The sequence below is a fragment of the Magnolia sinica genome, chromosome 17, assembly GCF_029962835.1.
Source record: "Magnolia sinica isolate HGM2019 chromosome 17, MsV1, whole genome shotgun sequence".
Lineage (NCBI taxonomy): Eukaryota > Viridiplantae > Streptophyta > Magnoliopsida > Magnoliales > Magnoliaceae > Magnolia > Magnolia sinica.
In genome coordinates this window covers 799471-813070 of record NC_080589.1, presented here as the reverse complement: position 1 = coordinate 813070, position 13600 = coordinate 799471, and the positions used below count along the sequence as shown (strand labels likewise).

General features: G+C 40.7%; 1 long non-coding RNA gene across 1 annotated transcript; it reads left to right on the top strand.

Moving 5' to 3' along the window:
• The first annotated feature begins 6018 nt into the window (after positions 1–6018).
• LOC131230779 (uncharacterized) lies at positions 6019–7219 on the top strand. The gene is made up of 2 exons (XR_009164094.1): positions 6019–6284; positions 6948–7219. It is a non-coding gene; the product is annotated as an uncharacterized LOC131230779 (long non-coding RNA).
• Positions 7220–13600: the final 6381 nt, after the last annotated feature.

Genomic DNA, 13600 nt, shown 5'->3' with positions numbered 1-13600 from the left:
AGTTGAATTGGTGACAACAAAAGACCGTCTTTTGGTACATAGTAACTGCACTTATAGGTATGGATCTTCTCTTGTTTGTGCTAAGAATTTCTACACCCACTGATGATATGGTGTTGCAGGTATGGACTACGGGAACATTGGGAGAACTTACTCCCTAAATTACTTTTTATTTAAAATAGTGAAATAAACAAATTGTTCATTTATAAGTTGCAAATATTTCCATTGATTGATGCATGTAAGTTCTAGTTCTGCTCTTTTCCAGATAGTTGTAGAATTTCAAAACCAAAGAAGTGATTATTCATAAGCTCAAGGTTTGAAGCTCATGGTAGTTGAGCAATAATCATGGATAAGAATCTTCTCAATTGCAATTCTGAGTCAGTGAAACTGCAGCTTTCCTAGTTCCAAGAAATGGAACTGCTGATTGGTATATATGGAATTGATCAGCTTTGAATGAGTCTGAAAATTAATGCAGTTCAATCAAGGTCGGCCTCGTGTGCGGGGAATCATAGTTGCATGATCTCTCTCAAATATATATATATATATATATATATATATATATGTATTGATGTTTCATGGTTACGCATTGTTCATTTTCCTTTTCTCTTGTTTCTCGGGCATAAATCCTGCATCTTCATGCTTGTATCTACCAACTGCAATTCAGTATCTACATGCTTCCTTGGCCAGGCTACATTTTGGTATTCTAAACTTCCTTGCTATTTTTTAAGGAATTTTATATGAATATGTGATTTCACACTCTAACTGTGTTGTGTTGCCGACTTTGCAGTATAGGCAGGTTCCTAAGGATTTCCATTTCTGTGTTATTTTACTTTGTTTATTGTGTTTATATATAGTATGAGAGCTCGGGTTTAGGTTTTCCCGTTTGGTTATTTTATTTAGCAAATTTATATAGGCAAGGTGAAGGCTCAAAAAGATGTGGATGGAGGTAGTAAGAAAATAGTTGATGACATATGGTTTAACTGAGGATATGGTCAGTGTTGGAGTGGAATAGCAGCACAGGATGCATGTAGCTCCCAGTTAGTTGGGATCAGGCTTTGATGATGATGGTGGTGGTGGTGGTGGTGATGATGATGTAGGCCACACTCATGTTTTGGTTACTTTGTGAACGTTAGGGCCTTAGGGGTTTACTTTGGGAACTTGGAATTGTTGAATATTTGAATGCTTTATACTATAAAGCTCTTAGCAAGCAAATGTATTACTTGGAAATCCATCCATGGAAGCAACTGTTCTACTTCTACCATGCTACAAACATTTATTTACCAATTTAAAAGTGTCATCTAGTCTCTAATTATTTCTTCCATTTTTGGGTAGTGGGCTTTAGGTTTAAATTATCATTGATACTCTACATGTATACATTTGGCTGAAGCATTCAGGCATAACTATCTCAAGTAACAAAGGCCAATTATAAACTTCACGTTTCATATAATCTTAAGAATCCTAATGTAGGTTCTGCTACCATGTAAGAGAAATGTTCCAGTGCTCTCAAAGCACTAGAAGTTACAGTGCTCCTAGTTGCATCCTGTCCTTTTGGACAATCCAACTGGTCGATTTGAACTGTCTATTAGGTCCAGAACATATTTCATGGACTACCTTGCAAAAGTCATACTGATTGGATGATCTAATCCATCCTTGATTTGGCCTTATTTTCTTTTGGCCATTCTTTTTCCAAGCTATGGATGGGATGGCTATGATTGTCTAACAAAAGTGATTCTTTAGAATCATAAGCACTCCACGATGGGCCCTAACAAATAGATGGATCAAATTTGTTGATTGTACCTAGTTTGTGTAAACAATCTTGACCGTCCACATAAAAGGCCATTGATCAATGGCTAATATTTGTTGGGTTGGTGTGACATTTGTATGGTAGCCCATTAAATGTGTTGGACATAATGACCAACCGGATCAATGAATTGGACTGTCTGTGTCCCAATGCAACTAGCACTATAACTTATAGTGCTCTGAGAGCGTTGGGGCATTTCTCACCTTGCAATATTGGAGTGTCCAATAAATGAAGTAATTTACAAAGCTCTTTATCATGCAAACTTGTAATATTAGAGTATCCAATTAATGATGGAATTTACAAAGTTCTTTACTACCTAATATGTGGCTGCCCATGGATTGATCACTAAATGACCTTTTAAATATATATATATATATATATATATAATGTCTAGATCTCAATAGTAAAATGTTCAACCATAGTGTAACAACACATGTACACACTCTAGTACATACAAAAGCAGATTTTCTAGTATGTACAACATAAAACACTTGACAAGGATGTTGGTTGCTTGGGATTATGAAGGGGGAGAAGTTTAAAATGTAGTAATTTGTTTGATTGGAAGTTTATAAATTTAAAATAGATAATGCAAATGTGATTAATGTTCTATGAGAGAAAATACTCTATGAGGCTAGGAAAATAGAAAAATGTTGCAGAGTCCCTTGAAAATGGAGAATTAAAATATGGGCTCCGCATTCCCTTTTTATGAAAATAGAGTTGACAATTGACCAAGCCCCACATTGGACCTTGGCATCCTTATCTGAGTCAGGCAAAGGCTTCACTGCCAGTTCTTTTCAACCGATCTTATTATTTTCACTTAGATAACTGTGGAAAATTCCCTGCTTTTGATCATGGCGTCTTACTACTTTCAACATAGAGTTGGCATGTGAGCGACGTAACAAAGAATTTGAGAACAATGGAAGTGGTGGTTGAAGGGAAGATTTTAGGCTGTGGGTATGTAATGTAGGGGCATTTTCATACTAGCCTCGAGTGGGGTGGCCTGCGGAACCGATGTGATTTGGGAATTGTGTGAGGCGGGTGGCTTGTGTAAGGTGGAACCCATGTAATTTGTTGCCCATAAGGGGGCGGAGCCCATCGATTTGGGGCCCACGAGGAGGGTTCGGTCGATGACCGAACCCATGGATGTAGGGCCTGGGCTATGAGATAAATGGATTAATTCGCCATGCTCTATCAGTTCGAACTTTTAGAGCAAGTGATTAATTGTCCTACGTTAAATTGGTATCAGAGTGGGAGGTCTTGTATTCAAGACTCCTCACCGGGGGTGATTAATGCAGCTTTTCATACTAGCCTCGAGTGGGGTGGCCTGCGGAACCGATGTGATTTGGGAATTGTGTGAGGCGGGTGGCTTGTGTAAGGTGGAACCCATGTAATTTGTTGCCCATAAGGGGGCGGAGCCCATCGATTTGGGGCCCACGAGGAGGGTTCGGTCGATGACCGAACCCATGGATGTAGGGCCTGGGCTATGAGATAAATGGATTAATTCGCCATGCTCTATCAGTTCGAACTTTTAGAGCAAGTGATTAATTGTCCTACGTTAAATTGGTATCAGAGTGGGAGGTCTTGTATTCAAGACTCCTCACCGGGGGTGATTAATGCAGCTTTTAATTTAATTCATTTCAAATCCCATGTTCTACTTTTCTCCATCAAAGCGCTTGCTAGGAACAAACAAATGCTTTAGCGAAATTTACAAACAAACTACCCACCTAGTATAGAATTCACATTCCGGTACCTTTTCCGAAAAAGGTTTTTGATAATCTACCATATTAATTAACTAATTATCATTAGAGCACCTTCCATTAGATTTCTTGATAGCGGCTCGTGGCGAGCAAAGGGATTTGCGGCTCAGCTGAGCCCCATTGTGGTGTTTATGTGAAATCCACCTTGAGCGCCATGTGTGTCACCCCATGTTAAGCCCAGGGCCATCAGCCCATCCGTGTTTTAGGTGGACCACACTATTGGAAACAATGTCCAGGGCAACGCTCAACCTCCAAACTGTTTCCCTTGATGTTGCTCACTTGAATCACAAATGGGCCTGATTTTTTGCTCTAGTCCTAAATTTTGGTGTGGCATCTAGTGGTTGGAGTTGATTTCATATAATTATCACTGTGGGCCTTGAAAAATCAAGCGTGAACGTCTTTATCTCGACTATTTCCTTTGTTGTTTCCCCCACCCAAATCATGTGTCAGTATGGCCCTACACCTAACTTGGGATTACACATCTAATGGTCGAAGTGGATTCATCTCACATGCACATCATGGTGGCCCCCATCAAAAATCAAGGGTGGGTGTCCCATAAAAGTCCCTTTTTTCTAATGAGGTCTCAGGTCCAACTGGTTGGACCACAAGTTATAATATACCCCAACGGTAACTTCCAACTTATTAAGTGCATGTGAAATCCAACCCTTCCAATAGGTTGACCACACTTGAGGATCGCCTAATGCAAAAGTTAACCCTACCTACTCATCAAGTTGGCCACACCATATAAGACAATTTCTAGCAATTGAAAAATAGCGAAACACAAGTGTGGTCCACTCAATGAGTGCTGTTTTTGAGTTTGGCAAAAGGTGATGCTCATGATGGGGCCAACCTATTGGATGGGTCGGATGTCATACACACATGAAAGGTTGGAAGTTATCAGCTGGTTGGACCGTAACTAATTGTCCGACTAGTAGGACTTGAGACCTCTGTTTAATATATCATCTAGAAATCTCTTTTTTTTTGGGGGGGGGGGGGGTGGGGGGGAATGGTCGGGAGAGGGACTTCTGCTCTTGTTTAATGGGTCCACTGTGATGTGTATGTGAAATCCACTTTGACCATTAGATCTGTAATCCCATGTTAGGCCCAAGGCCAGAAAAATCAACTTGTGATTTAGGTGGGCCACACCAAAGGAAACAATTAAGATGTTTGCCCTTGATTTTTACATGGGTCACTGTGATGATCATACGAAATCCACTCCAACCATTAAATGCCACCCCAAAAATTAGAATCGGGGCCTAAAAATCAGGCCCATCCATAATTTAGGTGGCCCACGCCAAGGCAAACTGTTTGGAGGGTGAGTGTTGCCCTCTACACTTTCCAGTTATGTGGTCCACCTGGATCATGGATGGGGCTAATTTTTGGGCCTTGAGCCTAACATAGGATGAAGCACCTAGTGGTCAGGGTACGTTTCACATAAGCATCATGTGGGGCTGACCCAAGCTGTGGGCCTCTTTGCATGCATGGCCGACCCGGGCGGCCATTAAGAAGTCCAATGGAAGGTACTCTGATAAGTTCCTAAATTAATGTGGTAGCTTATTGAAAAACTTTTTGAATAAGGTACTGGAATGTAAATTCTTAATATGTAGGTGATTTTTTAAAATAAAATTCCCAATGCTTTTTACAGATTCTACCGCGAGAAGTACGTCCTGTAGTTATCATATATTTTACCTGCCTTCTATCCACAGAAAATTCAGATTTCTCTTTTCACTCACTTTGCTGACATCTAAAAAAAAAAAAAAAAAGCAACAGGAATATATATTAAAAAAACGAAGGAGAGAAAACAGGGGGGATCTGCTTAGGCCTGTTCAAGTTCCCACGCGGCCCAGGGGGTTGCTGTTGTTGTATTTTTAGGTTTTGTTTAGTTTAGTTTTGTTTTCTTTTCCTTTGGTCCTTCTCTTTTCTTGTTTTTCTGTTGGCTTCGGCCTAATAAAATCTGCACCTTAAAAAAAATTTGTGTTGGTTTCAGTGTAGCTTCTTAGATTGGCACCCCAGCGTGCCCCCTTGCAACCCTTTGAATAAGATAGAGAGTTTGTTAGGGCATGTTCTGGATGCAATCTTGCAATAGTTACCCTGCCTATTCATTTGAAAACAACCCAACTGAAGCTATGCTCTTGCTCAGATTCATGTGAATTTTCATCCAAAGTTTAGTTCCTGCATCCACCAGAAGATGTATTTCCTTTTGCCCAAACAATTGTTTCTTGTTTCATGTCCACACATTGATAAGCTTACCTGTTTACTTGTATATGAGGTTTATATGTTCCATTTTAGACTGAAGTCTTGTTACCATAATACTAAGCGAATGGTAGTATTTTTTTTTTTTTAACACACACACTCACGCTGGTCGAATTTCACCACCTATGGGTACTCGAACCCTTGACCGGGAGTTGAAACTCTTGAGAGTCTACCACCCGAACAAGAGTAAGGACCCGTCTTGTTACCATAATACTAAGCAAATGGTAGTATAATCTGAGATCGTCGATACAAATGTACAAATGCATGCTTCTGCTCTATTACACTTTTTCTGCTGTGTACTCATGCACTGTTGTCATTTCTGGAGAAGGCCAGCTGATAACTTCTTTTTCCTTGTATAAAGGTTCTTGACAGGATTCTTTTTTGCTGCTGTTCCGTGGTATGTTGGTGCTTTCATTCTACTCTTTGTTGTGGTAGACTACAGGGAGAAAGCAGGATTGATTGCATGTACAATTGGGGTAGGTGCCAATACCTTTTGTTTCCAATTGGTAGATCTCCACCTTATATTGTCATGCTCTATGATGCTATTAAGATATATTCTATTTGCTTTTATGTACCTAATTTCTTTATGTTTTGATATGTTCTTTAGTGATGTATTCTTGTTTTTAATATGAGCTTGTTACCATGCTGAATTTCAACTGTCTGCTGGTTGCATGTACAGCTATAGAAACTAAAATCGACAACATCTGTTTTACAATAACATGTGTGATTAGGAATGCTGTGGGTATGCCTATGGCTGTAATCCTGACAGCAGTTGGTACATTGGCTATCCAAGAAAGGGAATTAGTTCTTTTGGTGGAAGGAAAAACAGAGTATTAAGTAAGGATCAAAACAGAGTATCAAATAAGGTGAAAAGATTGGGTTTAATACTGAATGAGCTTGTATCAGTTCTGCTTTTTCTTGTGAGGCTGGGTTGATATGATACCAAGCAACCTCTGCATGAGGCTTTGTATTGTCTCCTTATCAATGGAAAGTAGGAAAAGAAAAGGCGCCATGTCATATTGGAAAAAAAAATTGGTTATCTCATTATTTGTTGGGCTTTGAAATTATCCTTCTTAAAGGGGTTCCTCGTCTGAATGCTTGTTTATCTTCTGAAACTTATTTTCTTTTTCTTCCTGCAGGCTGTTCTGGTAGCAATTAGTTTTATTCTTGGGGTATCTAATGGAAATTTGGAGTGGTGAACTCTTCAAGTTATATGTGTTCAGCCAGCTATTGGGTCTGTATTTGCGCATTGATTCTGGGTCTATTTTGCTGTTATTGTCATGTTGTGGCTGCAGCACTGATGAATGGAAGTTTCATATCCTTGTGATGCACTTGAATAAGATATATATTGTCACCTATATTTTGATATTTTATGTGTAGATAAATGAGTAAATAAATGGCCTTTGTCTTAGCCACTGTTCTTACATTTTGGTTGAGATGTGTTGCATTGGGGTGGCAATGGGCCAGGCTGACCTGTCGGGTTGTGGCTCCTGGCGTGATAAATGTTGGGTCAGTCCTGTTAGACAGGCCTTCATTTTGGTTATGTGCCTGCTTTTGAAACCCAACTAATTTGACAGGCCAGGCTTGGCCTTAGTTTTAAAATTTTCTCTTTAGGCCTGACCTGGCATGGGGAGGGGTCTATTTATGATGTTAATGGGTGGCTTATGCTGGAAATCAAAGGCGCATTTGGATCATAAGTTACGTTGGGTTACATAAGTTACATATGCTTCAAGTAGCTTATCTTGTTTTTTACTTATTCAGCAGATGAGTATGTTGGTAAACAACATACATATCAGCCAAGTAGAAAAGTATGTTTGGTTTCCAACATCACATAAGTACTCATCCCTCAACTTTATTTGGTCCACCCTTAATATCCATTGCCCATCATGTGAGCCCCACCTTCGATGTGGATCATCCATCACGTGAGCCCCCACCTTCGATGTGGGCCATCCATCACGTGGGGCCCACCTTGGATGTGGGTCATTCATCTTTAGGGCCATTTGATGCGGTCAATCCATTATGTGGACTCACTTTGATGCAGGTCATCCATTATGTGGGGTCCACCTTTGATGTGGACAATTCATTTTATGGACTTCCCTTGACTTGTGATATTGGGATGTAGGAGTAGGATTACATAGGGTTGCATTTGCGCTCAATGCAAATGGCGATGAAAACACAGACAATTGCTATTTAATAGGAACACAAGCGGTGTGGAGCAAATGGTGTTGGTTATGCAAGGCTGGGAAGCCCTCTCACCCACAGCTGTTGAGTCTCTCATGTTCAAGACAGTCACTCTGTTCAGATTGGTTGTAGTCGGGTGGCAATGGGCCAGGATGTTGGGTAATGGCTCCTGGCCTGATACAGGTTGGGTCAGTCCTGTAAGAGAGGCCCCCATTTCGGATATGGTCCTGTTTTTGAAGCCCAATTAATTTGACAGGCCAGGCTTTGGCCTTGGTTTTGAAAAATTCTCTTCAGGCCTGACCTGGGCACAGGAAGGGGTCTGTTTATGATGTTAATGGGTGGCTTATGCCTGAAATCAAAGGCCTGATCACAAAATGGGCTTGGACCCGGTCTGACTTTTAGGATGAGTAATGATTGGGTCAGGCTCGGGCTGATCCTGACATGTCCCATGTCCTGACTCAGCAAGTTGCTATTCTTATGCGTTTATGCTACGCTTCCTAGTGCCTGAAACATTTTACCACTTGGCATCGAACAGTTGGGCGTGCCGCCATGTACCATGAACATGGTAAGACATCACTATTCTTTATTGCAGATGATCAAAGATCATTGTTCAAAACTCCAACCATATGCCACAACAATGAACTGTAATACAAACTCATGTTATTCTTTATAGTATAGTGTGCATGCTTACTGTCTGGCATGCCTAGAAAAGACTAGCTAGAGTATGTATTTTTTTTGGATCATGATGCAAAGGCATACTTATCCAGCTGGTAAGAAGAGATTTGTCAAATTTCTGAACTTCTTATAGATCTAATCATTAACAGATAAGATTGGTGAAGATTTGGAAGTGATCCCGTCACCTAACCATGCCCAGGAGACAATGGCAAACAACAGCGATTTACTAATCTCACAGCCAATCATAAGAGAATTGTGAAAGTTAGGAAGGGTTCCGTCACCCTACTATGCCCATGGGACGATGGTGAACAACGGGTCTTATTAATTTCACAATCTCAATAATGGAAAACATACTTAAAGCTATCGCAGATCCATTGTAATTTAAGTCACAACAAACCATTAAAAACTAAAAGTATACCTTCATCATCAAACTAAAATCTAAGAGAATCCATAAAACATGAATTAAAGCAAAACAACCATCCTCAACAGCTGCAAGCTTCACCTCTTAGCCCTAGCTAAGAGGTTCAGCCAACCATAGACATGATCAACTAAAGTCTCTTAAAACATTAAAAGAAAGAAAGAAATTAAAGAGGAAAAGGAAAAGGGAAACTCCACGCTAATGGCCGTCCACCCTCTCTCTCTCTTTCTTCCCACGTCCAAGCTCGCAAGGTGCCTCCACGGTTGCCCTAGATCATCTCCCCTCCTCTCTCATGTTTACAACCTCCTTTTATAACTGCTGGAAGGCTAGAGTCGGTAGCAAAGTCGCAGCAGGAAACAGAGTGTAACTTTTCGCAGCCAAGTTTCAGTGTCTCAAAACTCACCACTTTCCTAGCTCAATTTTCAAAGAAACACTGTCCCTTAGGACGTTTTTGAGTGCTCTACATGATGGACGGTTCAGATTTACCATATGATGAAAGATGGTGGGCCGCAACCACTTGGAAATTCGGATTTTTGCAGATGTATAAAAGCTTCAGTACCTCTTCGCTGTCGTGATCGGTGGGCCCCACAGAGGTATTTTCGGGGAAATTCACCCCATCCATTGGATTCAGGACGAAATTTAAGTTAAGAATGGGTGGTTTTGAACATCTTGACGCTGCCCAAAGAAGAAATCATGCCAAAAATCGTTTTGAACGTCGCAGGACCGCCTGTTTGTGGCCTCTGTATTGCGCACATGTGCACGCATGGGTGTAAAACTTCAGTAAGGTTTTGTAGTATTCGAGGCCGTCTACACGATGAACAGATCAGATTGGTCGGACAGGCCATGGGTGGGGCCACAAACTTCCGCAAAATGGACTCTCGCCGGTTGCGAAATAGGGACGCGGAAGCTTCCGCTGTGACGTTGGTGGGGCCCATTTTAGTGTTATTTTGACAAATCCAAGCCGCTCATTGAACTCCCCTCGAAAAACTAGTCAGGAAAGAGTAGTTTTGGCTATACTTTGATGTGGCCCACGTAATCTTTAAAGCCACCGTCCGTTTTGTGTCTGAATGGTTATAATCCCATCCTCTTTGTTTCATCAAATATTGTCACCTAGACCTTGGTAACATAGGCCTTGGAAATATAATGGACGGTTTGGATTGTCCATTGGGGCAATGTATGGGCCCCACAACAGCAACCGAGCGTCCGAGGCTGTTATACAAAAAAACAGATTTCGCGTGAAGAGTCGGTCAGCACCGACTTTAACCAAGTCAGTCGGTCCGGTGCACCGCAAATAAGTGTGCACTGTGTACGTACACGTGCACATACAGGGTCCCCTGTGATGTTTCTCAGAAATTCAATCCATCCATTCATTTTTTTGCCCCATTTAAGGCGTTGAATCCAAAGTTGAGGCAGTGCCAGATATCAGGTGGGCCCCAAAATGAGATTTTATGGGCTGATCCGTCCATTGGGCCACTTCCACAATGATCCAATGGTTGAAATTTTACATGTACGGTTAATTTATGGTCCTCAGGCTATGTATAAAGTTTCGAGCCGAATGGATGGTGGGAACCCCGTGATCTTGCATTCTGAATGATTTTTGGACCACTTGAGCTTCAGTTTCCCGATTTTCTCGGATCTCTGGCGTGTAATTCCATCGATCTTGGTCCCCTGGAGTCCGTCCCTTGCCTTGGGTGTCATAAGAGCGTTAAATCCATGGTTTAAGCACCCTTTTTCAGTTCATGCTCATAAATACACTCTGCATCACAAACACGATTAAATCGGGCCATTGAACGGTATCATGCTTGTAAATCCAGGCAATAATTGGGTCTGATATGCAATATTTGACCCTCAACACATGCTTTGCAGTCCACAACAAATACTCCCAATTACAACCATAACAGAACGATGAAAAGGAAAACAACACTGAGAACAAGAACAGCAAAACTGATAACACTATAAGGATGATGATGGTTTCAAATTCGGTGTAGGATGACTTGGACTCCATATTGTGGTTGGAGAGTTATGACAGTGTAAGGAGCATTGGTATAGCAAGTTCTGCAGAATCATAGCAAGTGCCATCTTTGCTTCTATCATCGCATAGTGCTGACCAACACAGATCTTTGGGCCCCATCCAAATGGGAAGAAGGTGGTTTGTTCCTTTGAGGCCTTTGAAACTGTGTCTGAGAATCTCTCTGGTCTGAATTCATGATGGTCGTCACCCCAAAGTTCAGGGTCATGATGGATGAGGAGTGTTGGTAGCAAGAGGTCGACACCTTGTGGGAGGGAGATCCCTCCTAAATCCATCTTCTTACGAGTTTGTCGAAATAGGGCAGTCACAGGTGGGTATAACCTTAGAACTTCGTACAAGATCATGGTCACCTGCAATTCAGAATCTGTAGGCGTAAGCGAACTATAGTGCGGAAATCATCCCTCTGATTGTTTCTAGATATTAGAAGTGATGGATACACTCTTTCAGAATCACGATTGGCAGCTTATATATGTTGTCTAAGTGCCAAAATTAGTGAAGAATAACTTTGATATGTAGGGAAAACCTTCAAGGAAATAGTGCTTTGTAATCCATAGAAACAGATAAGAGGAAAGCAGTTTGTATTTTCTATTTTCTTGTTTTCAGTGAGTGCCAAAAAAAATGAAAAGTAAGTTTGAAATGTTGGAGGAAACCAATGAAGGAAATGATGTTTTGTACCCCACAAAAACAGTGTTAGAAAACAATGAGTATTTTCTATTTTTTCCAAGTTGTAAAACTAATGAACAGATGGCCGTGAAATGTGGGGAACCTAAATAACTTGACCCAGTGACATTTTATTTTTGAAGCGAGTTGACTCAGCAACATGCTTGTAGAATGAAATTGAAATACGTCTGATTATATAAACTTTAGTTCATAAGTCCATAATATATAGAAAAGAGATAATCCACCCCCCCCCCCCCTCTCTCTCTCTCTCTCTCCATCCATCCATCCATATATATATATATATATATATATATGGATGGATGGATGGATAGAAAAGAGATCCTCTCATGCAGAGGGATAGAACCCTAAAAATCAAGGCGAATGATTAGTTTCTGACAATCTCTAGCCCACCCACCCTTTAAATATCTGCTATTAACCAATAGCTTTCAGGACTTAAAACACAGCTTATGAAATGGCTAACTTTATGGATTTGAAAGCACTCACAATCTTGAAGTGGTTTGTAGTATTGAAATCAGGTGTATTTTTCCCACATATTTGTAGAACCTCTTCCCTTGCCCACTCTTGCCAGCTTGGATGCACAGCTTGTATTTTTCTTCAGGGTATGTTTTGGCATAAGTTCCTATTTGTTCAATAGCATTAAGGTAGGAGAATGGGTAACATACTGAAGGAATTCACCCAAGGGTAACATACTTAAAATTGGACTTGAGCATTGAACTTGAATGCCCAATTTCTGACAACAGTAAGAAGAAATTAACAAGGATGTAAATAAAGCAGCATTTGGGTGCACTGCCAAATTGTGATTGGTGGGGTTTCCCTACTGAGCTTTATAAACTTGGTGTATGTGGTGTTGCAGAAAAGCAAGCCTGATCAAGCAGTCTAGCATTTTCCCGCTTTTACACCCAAACATATGCTCAATATCTCGGGAGATTCAGGACATGTATTGGAGTATAGAGCCAAAATGTTTTATGTAAGAGTTGGGGCCCATGGCTCGACAATCTAGACCATTGATCTGATGGCCCCACTGCAGATGATGGCCCAAAAGTCCTGCAGATTAGAGGATCCTAGCTGTACAATATGTGGCCTTTCTTCTTAACCCCTACTGTATTTCTAACATAATATGTGGCCAATGGCCATTGATCAGAGTTGGGATTGAGTCTAGTCCAGAAAATTTGTTTGGATCACCGAACCATGGACCCCAATTGCACAGATAGGGCGCATTAGGATGCTATAAATTTCCTGATGCAACAGGTCTCCTGTGATTTCTCTAATCCTATTGGGCATCGGATCAGCTATTCCTAGGGAATTCTTCCATAGTTTCCTCCATTGCAAGAAATTTACTTCTATAGGCAGCATAGTTCAAAAACCCAAAAGCTCAACATGACTTGATGTCCAGCCAAGTTGGGTTGACATGAAGACTCAACCTGAGACTTTAATTGACTCAGTATTTGAAACTTAAATTAATAATATTTGAAGTAAGGATAAACATTGTAAACAGTTGTGTTGGTTAAGAAGTTGCCTTTTCTCATGGTGGTCATGAGTCTGAAACTCGAAATATTTTTATGAAAAAAAAAAACTACCAAGTGACTCGGTTTCAGTTGTTGCAAGCGGCATCGAGTTGATGAATCTCGTCAATTCAAGGCCAACTCACAGTTAAGATCAAGTTTTTTCTTGACTTGGTCAATCTTCAAGTCAAGCTGCCAGTTTCTAGAATTATAGTGGGTAGTCCTCAAGAGGAGTCCATCAAGATTTCATCTAAAAACACTCCTGCCTGCGGTCGTGTTAATCTGTAGTTGTTTCAAATTTTGTTA